This window comes from Rhinopithecus bieti, unplaced genomic scaffold (genome assembly GCF_001698545.2).
Source record: "Rhinopithecus bieti isolate Rb0 unplaced genomic scaffold, ASM169854v2 scaffold_7212, whole genome shotgun sequence".
Taxonomy (NCBI): Eukaryota; Metazoa; Chordata; class Mammalia; order Primates; family Cercopithecidae; genus Rhinopithecus; species Rhinopithecus bieti.
The window spans coordinates 1038302-1056075 of NW_016806198.1; the positions used below are offsets into that span (position 1 = coordinate 1038302).

A 17774-nucleotide genomic window follows, 5' to 3' on the forward strand; every position below is an offset into this window, starting at 1 on the left:
CACAGCTTCCTATGAGGATTGCTGAACCTGTTGGGCCTTCATTTTACATCACGGTTGAATTTTTCTTTCTTCTCAATCCTTGCTTCCTGCCCTCCTTTCCACAGGGGTTGGTTCTTCAGCACTAGATGTTTCTTGGAGTCTGCTTCACCAAGAATCCAACTTGTGACATAAGATGTATGGATCTCATCAACAAATGTATAGTCTAGGCCCTAGGGTCACAAGATCAAATTCCAAAGGAGCCAAGTGAATAGCCTGTGGAGTAAGTGGGTTCAAGTATCAAGTGGTGAGTGTGGCGGTGATATGGCGGGGATCGGAAACTGGAGAGCACAGACCTCTGAAAAGTCACATTTTATCAAAATAAAATGTGATTGTATTTTGAGGTGAATTGGTTTGGATCTGTGTCTCCACTCAAATCTCATGCCCACTTGTTATCCCCAGTGTTGGAGGTGGGGCCTGGTGGCAGGTGATTGGATCATGGGGGCAGTTTCTCATGAATGATTTAACATCATCCCCTTCGGTGCTGTTCTTGTGGTAGTGAGTGAGTTCTTGTGAGATCTCATTGTTTAAAAGTGTGTAGCACGTAGCACCTTCCCCTCACTCCTCCTGCTCCAACCATATGAGATACACCTGCTCCTGTGTTGCCGTCTTCTATGAGAAAAGCTTGCTGAGACCTCCCCAGAAGCAGAAGCCATTATGCTTCCCATAGAACCAGTGGAACTGTGAGCCAGCTAAACCTCGTTTTTTTGTTTGTTTTGTTTTGTTTTGTTTTTGAGATAGAGTCTCACTCTGTCACCCAGGCTGGAGTGCAGTGGCACGAACTCAGCTCACTGCAACTTCCGCCTCTCGGGTTCAAGTGATTTTCCTGCTTCAGCCTCCTGAGTAGCTAGGATTGCATGTGCCCACCACCATGCCCAACTAACTTTGGTATTTTTAGTAGAGATGACGTTTCACCATGTTGACTAGGCTGGTCTCGAACTCCTGACCTCAATTGATCTGCCCACCTTGTCCTCCAAAAGTGTTGGGATTACAGGCATGAGCCACCATGCCCGGCCCCTCTTTGCTTTATAAAGTAGGCAGTCTCAGGTGTTCCTTTATAGAGGTGCAGAAACAGACAAATACATGAGGCAAACAAAATATGTTTTATAACCAAAGAGAAGACTCTCTGTTAAATCTTCCAAGCATAAAGCCATATGTGAAGAGGCATAGAAATAAAGCAATACTCAGGGATTTCAAACCTAAAATCCTGATGAACACGTTGCATTTTCTATCTAAAATAGGACTGTGCAAGGTCTAACACATTATTTCTGTGTTTTCTCATATGAGGGATAAGCCTTGCCAATTCCCTTCCAAATCTGTGGCTAACGAGTTGAGAATCTAGAGATGTTTGGGATCGTAAGAAACACTAAACACTAGCTGAGGGATTTTCTAGGCAACCACTGAGCGGGTTGGGAGGGAAGCTCTTGAGCATGGCTAACACGGAGCCTAATATCATTTAGCCATTGTGAAATGGACAGCATTGCACCTTTCGTGACAAAATACTGAGTTTGAAGATTGCCTTTACCGTTACTATGACTGGAGATACAACCAGTGGTCTCCATGCCTGTCTCCTCCTCTGCCGAGTTATGTTAATATTAAAACTTCCTACTTTACCTGGTTCATATCACTCTTATGGGTAATCATGTGAGTTAACATATATGACAACTATTTTTATGTCTTTTTTGTATGTATTTATTCTTCAGAATTTTTTCAGCTGCTACTCATCTACCTAAACAGAATGTAGTTATTTTTTAAATATGTAAAGTATATATATGTGTGTGTGTGTATATTTATTTGGTGGTCTGTCCTTTCTACATTTTTAATATAGTTAACTGGATTCTATCAATTTGCATTTTAATACAATTAAAGTAAGTATAAGTTTCTTTTTTCCATTTACTTTGAGTAAGAATAATCATGTAGAATACAGTGGATGGAAGTGTTCTTTCAAGTTGGCTGGAATGTATTTTACTGGAAAGAAATGATATAAAAAATGCATTGAATTATCGCTTTCTTACCTTGAATAGAGAATAACCTTATAGAAAGGTGAATTAAAATGCTTTAGAAGTTGAATGGAAACCTACTAGTTCACTTAATAAAATGAAGCGTTGACTCTCCAAGGCTAGCAATGGAGAAAAAATAATTCTTATCATTCTGACTCTTGTCCTCAAGATTCACTTTATTCTCAAGGTCTGTTGATAATAACGACTGGAGTAAGGCTGTGGGAACAGAAAAAAACAGACCTCATGTGTTCTTTAAGACCCCTGCCTAATGTGGCTATAAACTTCCCTGTTTCTCTCTGTATTGTCTACAGTACACCCTTCAAATCAACGCACGGAACTTAGCACATAAAAAAGTACTTGCTGCCGGGCGCGGTGGCTCACGCCTGTAATCCCAGCACTTTGGGAGGCCAAGGCGGGCGGATCACAAGGTCAGGAGATCGAGACCACGGTGAAACCCCGTCTCTACTAAAATACAAAAAATTAGCCTGGCGCGTTGGCGGGCGCCTGTAGTCCCAGCTACTCAGGAGGCTGAGACAGGAGAATGGCGTGAACCCGGGAGGCGGAGCTTGCAGTGAGCCGAGATCGCGCCACTGCACTCCAGCCCGGGCAACAGAGCCAGACTCTGTCTCAAAAAAAAAATAAAAAATAAAAAATAAAAAATAAAATAAAAGTACTTGCTGTGAGATTTCTGAATGAACATAAATGTCAGAGAACAGAACGGAGCATTCAAGAGAGTTTTTACCACTGTCTCAGAGATCAAATAAAAGGACACAAACATGGAAAATTAACTTTCCATTTTGTATCTGGGTGGCAAATTCAGGCTCAGTTCAGAGCTCCTGTATGTAGGGTTGCCTTCTGTTCTGCTTTGCTGGAACAGTCCTATTTATGATTTTTGTCCTAGGATAAAAATTCATTTCTCTGTAAAGTCTTAAATGTAACCCAGTTTGTATGCATTGTATGATCACTCTACATTTCGATATCCCCATCTTCATTTATAGTTTATGGAAAGAGTCAGTCCTCCTCCACTTCTAAGGAACATCTAATATATCCAGAATATTTTTTTGGATTCGGGTTTTATTAATGTCTTTCATTGCAAAATGTTTCCAATTATAAAACAATCAGAGAGCTCTGCATTAATAAACTTGCCTGTTTTTCATAAGGGCCAGAGATTTTGAAATGACTGGTAGACAAACAGACATATGCAAACACACATACACAGTGCTACTAGCAGGTTGTTACAACCGTATCTAAAGTATTCCAAATGCGGACTTGTGTGGCTCAGACCTGGGTAGAGATGAAAAACCTCACGACTGAGCTTGGAGAAAAAGCGGCTGAAGCTTAGCATCCAGGCCCAAGGGAGCAAGACATGGAGGCAAACAGGATTCTTACGCCTTCCTGTCTTGGGTCTTCCTCCAATTCTGATGACCTGTCTGAAAAGCGTCTTCCTGTGAAAATGACTAACCTTGAGAGTAGTGATCTCATTCAGACTGTAGACCCAATCAACTTTGAATGATTTTTCTTCATGACCTCAGTAAAGAACACAAAAATAATAAAGTAAGATTAATATCTACATAAGAAATACACATTACCACTGCATAGATTATTTCCAGTATAATAGGATAGACGTATGTCGGTTTGTAAAAACTTTATTAACACAAGTTTTTGTTGTCCTGTTCTATCATTGTCTGATATTCTTATACTTATGAATGTGAGCTATTTATGTCACATTTCGTGTCTTCTGTTCGACAAAATGGTTCACCATTAGAATCTGGCTCTTTAAATACTCCTAAGTATTTATACAATTGTTTACACTCTCATAAGTGGCCACTAAAGAGATAATTCACATGCTCTTAATTACATTGCTGCGCATATTAGCGTAAGATAATTTTGCCACTCCATCAAGACCGCCCCAAATTGTCAGGGATTCCAAGAAAGAAAATGTCTCTCTCTCTCTCGCTCTTTTTTTTTTTTTTTTTTTTTTTTTTAATTCACAAGGAGGCAGCCCAAAAGAAAAAGGGAAGAGAGTAATAACCAAGGTAAAGTTAAGATTGGACTAATTCAGCTGACAGATAACTATCGCCATGAAACCCAGACTTGACCCCTAGTAACAATGCCGTGAAAGAATAAATAGAAATGCACTTTGAAAAAAATGACACTTACTTTGGAAAACAGTCAAGCGGACTTGCATGGGTCACAACACTTCCTTCATGCCAGGAAGTGCTGCGTGAGGGTTCTCAGAAGTCGCATGACTCATGTAGTCCATCAACTCTCAGGAATGGGTTCTGAGAATTCCGAATAAGACAACCCCATGCCAGAAAAAAAAAAAGCCCTGAAATCTTTATTGTATTTCATTAGCAGTTTTTCTAGCTGTTACTTTACAAGGGTTAAGAAATAAAGAAGATAGAAACCAATAGCTGGACAGATAAAACTGTCAAATGCAATTTGTAAAGCCTTAGAACTTTCTGGTCACTGTGAAACATGAAATCAGACACATAGAAAATGCAGATTATATTTATAAACTTTTTTTGCCATTTAACTTACTACAGTGCTATCTTGTATTTTATAGAAAATCATTTGACTCAATTAGTGACAAAATGAAAAAAGATTGTCTTAAAAAATAATTCCAATTAATGTGGTCTTTCATTTTTTTTTTTTTTTTTTGAAGTGTCAACCCTCCCAATAGCATTGTGGTTTCATCTTTGAGAAATAAAATTAGTCTTATAAATTGTGTGTATGTTTGTGTGTGTGTGAGATAGTTTTCTTGTCTGATGCTTTTCTAACCCTAGTCCACAGATTCTTGGATGTAGTGATAATGTTTGTATAGATCTTTCTTCTCCAACATTATGTATCAGAGTGCATATTAATGAATGCATAATTGGAGAATACTTTTTATGATTTTAATATATACTTTCACTTTCAGAGCAGTTTGATAACAGAATACCCTAATGAAAGTGAAACTTAATGAGAGACTACAGATATTTCCTAATACCGCATGTGTGGATAACTAAGCACATCTCCAAAGTGAAACAGCTTTCCCGTTTTCATCCCATTTCTTTGCCATGCATGTGTACAATTTATTTTATTAGTTATTAGGAAATACGAGAAGCAAGACTATGAATATGAGTTTATTATCCAATTCGAGAAGTTTATCTTTGAGCTGGTATGAAATAGTTTATACCTAAAGCAACACAATTCCCCAAGATCATGATTTTCAATTATGCTGCTCCCACTGCCTTTTTGTAAGGAATACTCCTAATGACATAGATGCCGTGCCCTGTGACCAGTAGGTGAATGCCAGAATCACAAAACAGCAAGTTTACCTCCTGGGAATCCCAGCTTAGGCAATCTGAATAGGACTCCATAACAACAAGTGACTATGAAATTCTGACAAACTAAAGGACAATAGTGATATGTTTGTGTAGTGAATTAATGGCAATAAAATTATTATCCAGAAGGAAAGAAGTTGGAAGACTCAGGCCGATTAAATATTCACTAGAGGGATATCTGTGATCCTTAAACTTGGGTACACAATGTAGTTCAACCCCAGTTATTGTTAGTATATACTGTTGTAATCTTCCACAGCATGTTTAACGAAGTAGATAGTATAAAGCAGTGGTTCATTCCTATCTGCACGTTTGAATCCTTTAAGGAGATGCACTCACTTCAGATTTTCTGTTTCCAGCATTCTAGGTCTCAAATAATGGTCTCTGGACTTACAGCTTCAGCATCATCTGGGGACTTTTTAGAAATCTAAACCCTGCTATTTCTCTAGACCTTCTAAATCAAAAAATATGGATGGTCTCAAAATCATGTTAAAAAAAAGACTTCCAGGTGGTCTTACTGCATCCCAAACTTGAGAATCAGTATCTAGGATGAGGTCTCTGCATCAGTACCGCCTAAATGTTTCTTGCAAATCTCATGGAATCTGGAGTTGAGAAGCACAAGCCTTACAGGACCTTCTTTAAAAGGGGAAGGAGCATAACGTAGTGGTTTTAGAGAGTCGTGAGGAGCCAGTGTTGGCTTTGGAGCTGGAATATCAGGGTTAAAATTAATGCACCTCCACTTACCAATTTTGTGACTTTGTATAAATTACTCTGTGCCTCAGTTTACCACCATACAAATCTGGTGATGATAATTGTACACACTTCTTAGTGAAGTTCTGATGATTAAATAGGCCAAGAAATGTAAAACACTTAAAATAGTGCATGGCACCAAATAAATGCTCAATAAATGTGAGCTACAATACTTATCATTACAGTATTATAACTACATGCCTTGAGTATAAAGCGAATTTCCATGTTTATTTTTGAAGCAGGATTTTGCTCTTTTTACCCAGACTGGAGTGCAATGGTATGATCTTGGCTCACCGCAACCTCCGTCTCCTGGGTTCAAGCAGTTCTCCTCCCTCAGCCTCCCGAGTAGCTGGAATTACAGGCATGCACCACCACGCCTGGCTAATTTTGTATTTTTAGTAGAGAAAGGGTTTCTCCATGTTGGTCAGGCTGGTCTCGATCTCCCAGCCTCGGGTCATCTGCCTGCCTCAGCCTCCCAAAGCGCTGGGATTACAGGCATGAGCCACAGAGCCTGGCCCATGCTTTGTTTTTATGCTTTAAAAAGTAATTAATTTTGAATAGGTTGAACTTAAAAAAATTAGGTTAAATTCTCAAACTGTTAACTTGCACTAATGAAAAATCCTAAATATTAATAAGTGGATATTTTCCATTTCAGCAATATCTATTAAAAATATTAATTTAGGATGGATGAATTTCTAGGATATATATTTCACATATTTTTATCAGGGTATATCAGATATGGTTATTTGCCACTGTGACCATCACTATTAATAACAGTTGTCTCCAATTTCACAGGCTACTCCAATCTTCAGTTTTTAACCTGGAGTCCAAGAGCACCAACAATTTAATGGACTGAACTCTATATGATATAGTTGGTATTTTTGGAACTCTCTTTGATTTTATAGATTTAAATTATAATTGTGAGAGTCACTAGACTCTTAAATGAATTCTTGGCACAAATATTTTAAAAATTAAAATATGAAGGACTCCCGTATAAGAGGAATCTGACTTTTAAATTAATTGGCTCCTTTTACCTATCTATGGCTTTTGCTTTGTCTTGTTTTCTTGCCTCTGTTGTTAATTACTAGCTCTAGATCTGATTATTATTTATTTATGCTCACATATTTCACCTAGAAAATCTGAAAAACAAACCTCTATACTCTAAGATAAGAATATACCGTTTTTGAAAGCCTGTAGGCGTAAACCACACAGATTTTCCACACATGGATTTAATGGCATTTGTTTTTGCCTGTACAAAGTTCCTTTGGAGTATCATTTCTTATACAGGGTGAGTGAATTTAGAACTGCTAAGACATCAGGGTAAGTGAATTTAGAACTGCTTATACAATTGCCCAGTAGTCTCATTTCCTATGGGTTACAAATTTTTTATCATTCATTCCTGGATCACAGAGTCTATTGCATTTCCTAATACATGCTATTGCTCAATCAATAGTTTATGAGTAAAGAAACTACAAAAACTCTAGGAGATGCTGCTTTTCTGTAGAAGTTCTATAATAGGCGGCAACAGTGTAAAGAATTAAAATGTCAGTATTTGAGACAGATAAGACTTAAGATTTTTTCCTGATTACTTTTTAAAATATATAGGTATTGAGATCTTTTTATGTTTTATCATTGTGGTTCAGATTGGTTGGTTTATGACTGTAGAGGCTTATTTGTAACTTAAGTTACAAATATTTAATAGTATTCATTTTATATGAGTTCTTCCTTAGAGCTATGCCAATATGTAATCAGTTTACTTACAACCATGTAAGTCTGTTTGTTTCCTTTTATTAATGAACAAATCATTTTGATATTGTGACAGAATACTTACCATAGTTAACACTGAAAGTTACTCATTCATTCAAGAAGTGTCTATTGAGTATCAACAAGTATCTTATAACATACTGGTTTACTTTTACCTCCAGTTACTGCATATGCTCCATCTTCAGTTTTGCCATAGGGGTATTTGCTGAGTCGGAGCTCACATATAAGTTATTCTACCTTTATCTCCTTTGGTTCTTACAATTTTAGCATCTCGTCCTTTGACATCTACCGCTGCTGCCATCTTGGCATAGCAATTATTTATAGAGAGCCATGCCATATAATGAAAATATAAATATTATTATTTATGATGCTCTAGTTATTGCTGAATTTATTTATATGGTCATATTTTATTTTTGAGATTTTCAGTAGCTTTCTTATACAGGGTACTTGATAGAAAACACGTATTATTTAACCTTGTGTTGCATAATCTTTTAAAATCAATTTGACAAAGGGATTTCTTTGGAAGAAAGGTATTTGTTTTGCTCACTGTTTTGTAAATAACATTTTCAAAGTCATGATGCTTTTTAAGGCTGAAAAGAAAGCCATATTGAAAATTAGAGTTGGATTCTAGCCAATATTCTGACAATGTGTCATCTAAACTTGACATTCAGATTAACACAGATCCCTTAGTTTTTGCCATGAATATTTACATATACCAAAGTTCAACTGTCCACTTTATTTGAAAGAACCTTTTTCAGACTGGTGATACATCTACTCTTTATTATATAGAAAAAAATTTTAGAAAAATTGGGCTATTGCCAATTTATTCATATCATTGCATACAGCCATCTGGCAAATATTTTCCTTAATTGCTTTTTGGTGTGTTATGCACAGCAAGGAGCTGCTGTAACTCTCCTGACTACAATTTTTACGTAAATATAGAACTTACCCTTTTTAAGTAGATATTTCCACTTTCCGTTCACTCTTTGCCTCCTTTGTGTAAGTGCGAACTCTCTTTTTCTAAGCACACATATCATTCACTTTAATAATGGACTTCTGAGATATTTGATGGAAGTTTCTGCAAAATGACACACATATATATTTGCAGGTGAACATTCCCATGTATATGTATGTGTGACATGTACACACAAGAAAGAGTCTAACAGTAAACCTTTTTCATTTCTTGTTCTCCTAATCTACCAATAATGGTGTGGATATTATATTTCACCTGTCAACAAAAATTAAATATACTTTAATACCCAAACTGAACATTTGTTGATTTTCTACATACACCTGCAGACTCTTCATCACAATTTTCTCATAAAACTGTATTTAGTTTTTACATTGTTTATCAACATGTCAGAATTAACTGTGACACTTTAGAATTATATTTTAATTTATATTAGTCTGTGAACACTACTGCATACCAGTTGAATCAGAAACTGATGGACTATAACCTTTAAGTTTTTTTGGGCAGTCTGATGTACTTCATCTTTGTTTAAGACCTGTTTTGTTGTGTACATTATGTGGCTTCTATCTTAAGTTTAGATAATTTTTAATAACTAGAGATACATTATAAAGCCTACACTTGTTTTCATTTGAAATGGAAAACAAGGAAATGCAATTAACACTATACATTACTTACATCTGTATATTTGACTACTTAGAAGAAATATCCAGGATCTTGAATATTTTAAGAACAACTTTAAACTTTTAAGAACTGTTAAGAGTGATTTTCTTACCCTATTCAGCAGCTATAACAAAATACCATAGACTGAGGTAGCCTATAAACAGCAGGGATGTATTTCACACAGTTGTGGAAGCTGAAAAGTCCAAGATTAAGGTGTCAGCAGATTTGGTATCTGGTGAGGATGAGCCTCCTGTTTCACAAATGGCAGCTTTTAGCGGTGTACTCACATGGTAGAATGGGCAAGGTAGCTCCCTGTGGCTTATCATATAAGGGTTCTAATCCCATTCATGAAAGCTTTGCCCTCGTAACTTAATTAGTTCCCAAAAGTCCAACTCCTGAAGCTATTACATTGGTGATTAGGTGTCAATATATGACATTTAAGGGGACCCAAACATTCAGCTTGTAACAGTACTCTTAGCAACTTATTCAATTTCATGTCTTCTAAACTACGTACTATGCTTTTTAGGACATCATAGGTAATTAGCAAATGTTAGTTAAATGAATGAAGAGTATTCAGAGTAGCGTGTGGGTGATAGAATGATGGTTAACTTGCATTTTGTTTTCATTTGTAATACATTAAATTTCATATCAAAGTTATAAATTCTTATTTTGTAATAATAAATTCACTATTACACCTTGTGTAGGACAGATTTTTTACAACATGAAGTTGTGAAAGCTCTTGAAAACTTCTATTATCACTTAACTATTCAAACAGCATTCAAAAACTTATTTAAATTAGTTGTATATGGAAGGATATAAAAGTGGATTCACCTAATTATAGTTGATTCACCTAATTATTCTAAACTAATTATAATCCATGATGCTGCTGTGACCTTGAAGAAAGATTCGTTGGCATATTGAAATATCACATAGTCTTACTGGATTTGAACATTTAATAGCATCAGAAACACCACCCACATTAAATTCATGGGGCAAAACAAGCTTTAAGAACTAGGCCTAGGGAACTGAATTTTTTTTAATGGCTTTAGGTTACAGGTGTTGTTATATGCTTCTGCGACATAAAATTACATGTTTTATAACTTTTTCAAATTTATCACAATTAGGAATGTAGGATATCTTGAATTTGTACCTTAGTTCTTTAGTATAGAAATTGGAGAAAATGTAACTATTTTTGTAAGCCTTATTAATTAAAGGATGAATGCACACATATATTCAACAGGAACCCAATGGAATAATATGAAGCACTTCTTGGTCTGGTATCTATAACATTTACAGTGAAATCAGAGTATTATAGATATTAAATTATGTTTTATTAAATTTATAAGCAAATAATTTGCACATGGATGAAGAGATTGCCAATATCATTTTCTGTAGACTATACAAGGTATTTATCAGTATCTCAACAAGCCAAAACCACATCCATTCACATCTTTAAGAATTTTCACATTTATTTTAGAAAATAAAAAATTAAACTATAGACATTGTGATTATTATTGAGTGTTAAAATAAAATGGAGGTGCAGTACAAGACACCTTATCAATTATGTAGTCATAATTGTTTGCATGCATACAGCATTTAATACAGATTAATCAGAATATTGTTATGTTGAAATAAAATTTGTCTTATTAATTGGGAAAAGGTTTAGCATACTAGAGGTGTAATTTAAAGAGTGGGAAAGAATGTGTACGTTGGTAATTTTTGGCACTTAGGAAGAAGCAGAATGTTATCTATCTTGGATGTTTTTATTGGTCTGTATATCTGCACAATTATCCTGTGATCTACCACTAGGGTGGGTGTTGAGAGATGGAACTTGAATAGTCAATGGGAATTAAAGACACTGCTTGAATCTGTCATGCCAAGCAAGGAATCAAGACTGTGCCTGTAACACAAGAGAACAAAACAAGAGTGTAAACTACTCGAACGAAGGAGTAAGGTATGCTTTCCCACAGAGAATTTAATAAGATCCTGACTGTTGGGAACAGGACGCAAAGTTATTGACAGCTTATAAAAATCTCTGACCTGCAAGCGCAAACTTAAGCTATGGATTATGTAGACTGATTCAGGTACCCATTCCAAATACCTGTTCCAGGATGGCATGAGGACCGGCCAGTCAATAGGAGACTGAGAGTATGTGAGGAAAGAAAACTAAAACTTTAAATACAGGAAGACACTCACCTCCCCAAATAGTAAAATATCGTATAACTCATATTCTTAAAAATTGGCTGAAACACTAAATATTATAGTTGAATGTAAACTGCATATTATCAGGGCAATACAGATGCTTTAGTCTCTTCTTTTTCATATGCCTTGTCAAGAAGAATTAAACAGAAGCTCTGAAACATTGACCTAATTGTGCTTTTTAATGGGTTCTGTAAAACAGGTATGACTGTCATTCTTCCAACTTAAATAAGCAAAACTATGCCTATGAATTATTAAATAACTGTTTAATACATTATTAAATTTTTGTGTCTGTGAACTTGAGTAACCAACTTAATTGAAATGTTGTGTTAGATCATAAGCCCCTTTGAAGTTATTTATAATCAGTTGCTAGAAAGAATTTTCCAAAATATATTGAAAATATACTAAGCTATAAATATTTCCAAGGTACAAATTACAATAAAAATGTTTAAATTGTGGAATGTAACAATGGACAATGATGTATGACCTTGAGTCAACTGACAATGAATAAAATAGAATATATTAAAAGTATGTTTTAATTATCACTTCAAACCATTTAAATGTCTTTAGACTAATAAAATCCAATCTGTACTAGGCAGCAGGGGAGGGAGGAATTGATGTCTCTGTTGTAATATTAATACCAGTTAGAAGACTTTGTAATATTTAGAGCCCGAGTGGGCTGCCATCTACTAAATGTCATAATTTTATTTCTTGTTTTCACTGTTAGGATGACCTTGGGTAAAAGACAGCATCTTTTTATTTTAGCTTCTTTATGGTAAAATATACATGGTTGTAAGTTTCAGCTTTTATTCAGTCGGTTTATTTGATGATATCAGATTCTGATTCTAAAACCGTGAAAACTTGAAAGGTGGAACTACTTTTGTGGAGATTATTGTAGAGGAGACCTTAAGAAAACAAAATAAAACAAAACAAAAAAAAAACCTTTGACATTTTCTCCCTGTATCTGCTTAGCTTATAGGCTAAAATAACCATATAAAAATAAGTTACAATTTAATTATTAAAACTCTCAATATAATTTTCTCATTGTATCATTTTATATAATACTCAGTAAGTTTTTAGATTCAACCTAAAATGATCTGCTTACTGTTATAAATATTTTTTCTTTTTCTTTGTTCTATGTTCAATAATGTAAACCTAGTTGACATTGGGCTATAAGATTTGTATCCTTAATAGGCAGGGGTTGAACAGGATCATTTTTTTAACCTGGACTGGCACATTGATGCCTCATGTATGCTGTGATTTCATGTAAAAATAATTCTGAATCTGTGAAATATATTGATTTTGTACTTTAATGTGATTGCTTTATCGACACCTTGACATTCCCCACTCTCAGCATCCTATTAAGAGATAACTTTGAGAACATGAAATGCTAATGGTCGCTAGGCTAGGGTCAGGAATTTATTGCCATTTCTAGGGTTGATAATGGATTTGGCTTGGGTTTTATTTATTTACTTATGAGATGAGTCTTGTTTTGTCACCCAGGCTGGAGTGCAGTGGCAGGATCACAGCTCACCACAGCCCCGAACTTCTGTACTCAAGTAATCCTCCTGTCTCGGCTTCCCATATAGCTCAGAATGTAGATATACCACAAAATGCCCAGTTAATTTATTTTTATTTATTTATTTTCATGAAGACTGGGTCTTGCTATGTTTTCCAGTCTCAAATTCCTTGGCCTCCCAAAGTAATGGGATTACAGGTGTGAGCCACAATGCCCAGCCTAGCTTGGGTTTTAAGGTATAGTGAGACATCTGGTATGGGTGGGAGCTTGTCCTGGTCACATGAGGCAGGATGGGAAAAGGACAGGGAGACTTGCAGCTAGTCATGGAAATGGGTCCACCAACAAAGGTCTAGGTTATTGCAAAGGTTGTCTGTTATAAAATTCTATTCTTTTATAGTCTGCTATTATAAAAACTCTGATTCTGCTCTGTGTTAAAAAATTGAAAGAATATGTGTGTTCTACACATAAGATAAAATATACAAGGGCTGAGAAGTGTCCCTCAGAAAACTGAGGAGAGGAAACAGTGGCAGACACTAGCCGAGTCTTGCGATGTTCCCCAAAAATGATACTTGGCATATTATTGCTTTCCCCTCAACCCCCAAAGACAGCAACATGGCATTATGGCAAGATACTGGGACTAAAACATCCTGGAAAACCTGTCCAAAGCACATACTTAGAATTTCTTAGCCATATCTGAGGATTAGTATGGAATTGGAAGGACTGGCCAACCTTCCATTGTGGAAGTCAAGAGCTCATACTCCATAATGTGTCTTAGAGGAGGACATAGAAAATAAACAATTGCTTTTCATGCCCTGAAATAATGGAAGTGCATTGATAGATCAAACTTGAATGTGCGATATATTGTTTTCTCTTATCTCTAACCAAATACAAGTTACATTAAGACATTTTATTAGAAAAATGGGTTAATTTGGCAAGACCGTATCCATTGCTAAATATTGACTCTTTTGTACTTACTGAACTTAGGCAATAGATTGAAAACAGAAAAGGTTAAAATGCAGTGTTTATTTACAAATGGAAATAATTCTAAACTACCTGATCATTTGAGGTTCATAACCGAAAAACACTTGCATCACCTAGATTCTATAAGTTGATGAACTAATTTATTTAATGATTTTCAAAATACTGAGATATTTAAGAGCACCAGCACACTCCATGACATATTTACTGTAAGAATTCTTCATAAAGTACAAGTAATTAAAAACTTAAGGAGTATAAGAGACTTCAAGAACAATTTCTTCTTTCAGAGTTATTTAAGAGTACCATGATGGTGAGATCTGATTCAGGAGGACAAGTTTACCTTGATTATCACAATAGGCAGGGCCTCTTTGTTGACTGGAAATACAATGAAGCACTTTATCTTGAAGAAGGGCAACCAGAGACTTATTATAGGACAGGTCAGCTGGACCGTTGCCCAGTCCTGTAATCTATAAGGAATGTCAAAATGTCATTAAAAGGCAATGAGGTGGAGCACATCTTATTTACTAGAACTCCCCTAGAGGGAGAATGTGTTGTAGTTCAAAGGGATACTTTGATATATTACCAGTGGTGTGGGGTAAGGCAGAGGAGGGAGAAGTTGGGAGGGTGGGAAATGGAAGAAACTACTAGGCTGGATGCCAAGGTAGCTTCCATATAGGAGAAGTACGGGAGTTTACTGATACTCTCCCCAAACACACACACACACACACAGACATGGATTAGTATTATCAAGTGTTTCCACCAGCTGTTTATTTCATAGATTGCTAAATACATTTTAACAATCTTAAACTCAGTACTAAATAAACCTACACATCAATACTATTTTAAAAATTATACCTTTATTAGAATTCAGTTCCAAAGTCAACACCATCTCCTCCCCGAATACAAACTTAGCAGTTCTTGAGCCATTTCTTCTAAAAAGCACAGAAACTTCTTGCTTAACAAAAGCATGTCTGACTTCCANATCAATACTATTTTAAAATTATACCTTTATTAGAATTCAGTTCCAAAGTCAACACCATCTCCTCCCCGAATACAAACTTAGCAGTTCTTGAGCCATTTCTTCTAAAAAGCACAGAAACTTCTTGCTTAACAAAAGCATGTCTGACTTCCAGCAAGCTATTTTTATGAGGAGAAACAAAATACTGTGGTATTTACCAGGAATTGTGATAATTCATCTATACACACACTTTATTTAATCCTTACCATAACCATAGATGACTTACATATGCTAAGAGCCAGGACTCTAGTCCAATTCAAATCTGACCCCAGAATCCTTAGCATGTTCGATGTGTTTCTGGAAATAGCCTTAGTTTCAGTACCATAAACCGCAGTTGCACTTTTTACCACCTAATGTGTTGGTGGGGATTATTTCATTATTACTTTTAGTTACAGAAAATAACTAGGCTAAGTATACTGAAATATGGAATACATGCTTCAGGAAAAACAAAGCAAACAACAACAACAACAACAACAAAAACAACAACAACAAAAAAACAGGGCATGCATTTTCCAAAAGAAGAGCTTGGTCCAACATTGAAGTGCTGTTACTTTGCTCTGTGCTGTGGTCATTGCTTCTTTTTACATGTCCCTGTCCTTTTTTTCTCTCACAGAATATTGACTTCCCTTGTTCCTTATCTCCTATAGTAGAAATATACTGTCCACTGCAGCCTGGAGAGTTTCTGGCCTGGCTTGACGATACGCTCCTGAGGATAGGAACTTGTTAAGTCCTGTTAACCCTGATTCCCAATTCTTTACCTCAACTACTGGCAAAGATTTGGAAAATCTGGATCTATTGTACATTGGTGATGGGAATGTAAAATAGTACAGCCACTTGTGAAATCTGTTTAGAAGTTTCTTATAAAACTAAATGTACAAATACCTGTATATCTCAATGATTTCATGCTTGGGTGTGTGTCCTAGAGAAATGATAGCATACACTCACACAAAAACTCAATGTAAATGTCCATAGCGGCTTTATTTGTAATAGCCAAAAACTGGAATCAACCCATATGTCCTTCAAGAGGTGAATGGTTAAATAAATTGTAGAAAATACATATCACCAAATATTAGTAATAAAAAGTAATAAACTAAACTTGCAACAATTTGGATGAATTTTCAAGGAATTATGCGGAATGAAAAAAGCCAATTCAAAAAAGTTGTATGTTGTACAATTCCACTTATCTGAAATGTTTGAAATAGTAAAATTTACGAGTTGAAGAAAAGATTATTGGTTGTCAATGGTTAGCGACATCCGAGGGGCAAGTGAGAAGGAAATGAGTGTGAGAACAAAATGGCAAGATGAGAGAGAGCCTTGTGATGTTGGCAATGTTTGGTGTCATGCCTGTGACTGTGGTGGTAGACATGCAAAGATGTACAGATGATAAAACTGTAGAGAGATTAATACACACACCTATACACACATACAGATGAATACAGGTAAACCTGGGGAAAGCTAACTAAGAGACGTGGGCATATCAGTGAAGATATCATGGTTGTGATACTATAGTTTTGCAAAATGTTATCACTGGTGGAATTGGACAAAATGTACATGAGGTATCTCTACATTACTTATATTTGTATGTGAATCTGCAATTATCTGTGTTTTTTTTTTTGTTTGTTTTTTTGTTTTTTTGTTTTTTTGAGACGGAGTCTCTCTCTGTCGCCCAGGCTGGAGTGCAGTGGCGCGATCTCAGCTCCCTGCAAGCTCCGCCTCCCTGGTTCCCGCCATTCTCCTGCCTCAGCCTCCCGAGTAGCTGGGACTACAGGCCACCACGCCTGGCTACTTTTTTTGTATTTTTAGTAGAGACGGGGTTTCACTGTGTTAGCCAGGATGGTCTCAATCTCCTGACCTCGTGATCCGCCCGCCTCGACCTCCCAAAGTGCTGGGATTACAGGCGTGAGCCACTGTGCCCAGCCTATCTGTGCTTTTAAAACATAGATCACTAACTAGTTGTCCCCCAGATGAGTGAATGTGTAAATGAATTAATGATATTTAGTTGCCTGTTAATCTATAAGGAATGATGACTCATCTTCTTTTTTACTTTTTAATTGATGACCTAAAATTACATTTAGATTTGCTAGATTGGTTTGTACCAGCTGTAGCAAATAGAAAGATGAGCATTTTTCTAATGGGAATGAAATGGGTGGTATATTTAACTTCTAACGTTCATACTGAGTTCTAAGGGGGCAACCATTGACTAAAGGTTAAACTAGAGTTTAAATTATTTTAGAGCTAAAGACACAGTTTTTGAAAGATGATTCCCAATATTAAACAGATTTATGAATAGCATTATAATACTGTTAAGTTATTTAACATATGATATATAGTTCGTGATCTCTTACCAATATACTGGGAAACTGCATTGCCCGAATTCTGAGTAATGCATGCTTTTTCAAGAATTTTCAAGATAAAAGCACTGAGTAGATGCTATTAGGAATAATGCTTCAGAGATGTGTCACATTACAGCATCCATGTGCCTTTTACACCTAAAAGGAATCCTGTTCTTCTGTCTACAGTTCTCCAAATACTCAGACTATTTGAAAAACATTCTGTT

General features: G+C 35.9%; 1 protein-coding gene and 1 long non-coding RNA gene across 2 annotated transcripts in view; one reads left to right on the top strand and one right to left on the bottom strand.

The window, feature by feature from the left end:
• The window catches only part of LOC108531589 (neural cell adhesion molecule 2), a 599158-nt gene that overhangs the window by 215875 nt on the left and 365509 nt on the right, over positions 1-17774 (top strand).
• On the bottom strand, positions 3208-15153 carry LOC108531590 (uncharacterized). The gene is made up of 5 exons (XR_001886218.1): positions 15055-15153; positions 14540-14666; positions 8823-8951; positions 4197-4318; positions 3208-3563 (listed from the first exon to the last, which is right to left on the bottom strand). It is a non-coding gene; the product is annotated as an uncharacterized LOC108531590 (long non-coding RNA).